Here is a 1,219-nt window from a genome sequence, read left to right on the forward strand (position 1 = left end):
CACTTGAACTCATTGAATCATGATTGGGTTTAGAAAATTGGAAATGAGGTTGAGGTTGCTGCATCATAAGTCTGAGACTTTGTCACCATTATTGGAAGCATTTGTTTTAGACTTCAAAATGATTGAACGTCACATATTGATAAATTGTGATACATGTGCGGACGTAAATAATTTAGGTATAGGCGATTTATGCTATCAAGGTTTCATACTTTCGTTGTTGAGCAATTGAGACATACAAACTATGACAGTTCGACTTATATGAGATAAAATTTGTACTCGGTCTCTGTGTTTTAACCTGTTTTTCTTAAATGTAAAAAGCGTTTCGCCAAGATTACTTGTTAAGAATACACAAATAAAAATGTTTGTTAAATTTTGTATATGTACTTAAAAAGTAATTTACAACTATGAAGCAAGAATATCCATAACCTCAGTTCCTTGTTCAAAGACAAGTTGGGGCAATATAATGTGCATGGTATTACTATTATTTTCAAGCCATGTACATCAATGCTCTGAAAGCCCCTGACCAGAAGTTATGTCTTCGGGCACGTAGTTACATCTATATTTCAGGCAACTATTCTTCGTTTTGCTGCATTCGGACATATTTCCAAGCAAGGCTCCTTCAAGACACTATCGTCCTCATGGGGTGAAGCAAGAACTCCGAATTTGAACTGCAAATTTATTTGGACATGGTAAGAAATTTATCTCATAAAATGGAGATCCAGCAGAGATTATACAATACTTACCTGACAGCTGTAATCACCAAAATTGGGTTCCATAAGTAATGGAACTCCCATATGATCCTTGAAAGAGTGCGGCATAATAACTCTATCTTGTAAGATTAATGTGAAAAACAAAATGTGGGTGAGAACGTTCAAGTATCTATCACTAACCTGAGTTGGAAACTTACAAGTGTTGATGCAAATACCAACACACTTGCTTTCCTCCAAGTACTTACATCTCTCCACAAACACCTTCAAGATTTTGAAAATGCATCACTTATACAACACATCTAAGATTACAAAGAGTATTACTTCAAGTTTACAAAACTCAAAGGTGGCTGATTCGGTAACTTTCTTAGGACAGAATAGAGACACAACTACGTGTCTGTATATTTATTATCACGATACTATTATAAATTATAGGATAATAATTATTTATTATTTTATTTGTTTATTATCTATAAAGATCTTGGACATATTTGTATCATTTTTTTATAATT

The 1,219-nt window shown here is 33.3% G+C and overlaps 1 long non-coding RNA gene across 1 annotated transcript; it reads right to left on the reverse strand.

Moving 5' to 3' along the window:
- On the reverse strand, window positions 360-806 carry LOC110264707. The gene is made up of 2 exons (XR_002350879.1): window positions 744-806; window positions 360-668 (listed from the first exon to the last, which is right to left on the reverse strand). It is a non-coding gene; the product is annotated as an uncharacterized LOC110264707 (long non-coding RNA).

Source organism: Arachis ipaensis, chromosome B07 (assembly GCF_000816755.2).
Source record: "Arachis ipaensis cultivar K30076 chromosome B07, Araip1.1, whole genome shotgun sequence".
Taxonomy (NCBI): domain Eukaryota; kingdom Viridiplantae; phylum Streptophyta; class Magnoliopsida; order Fabales; family Fabaceae; genus Arachis; species Arachis ipaensis.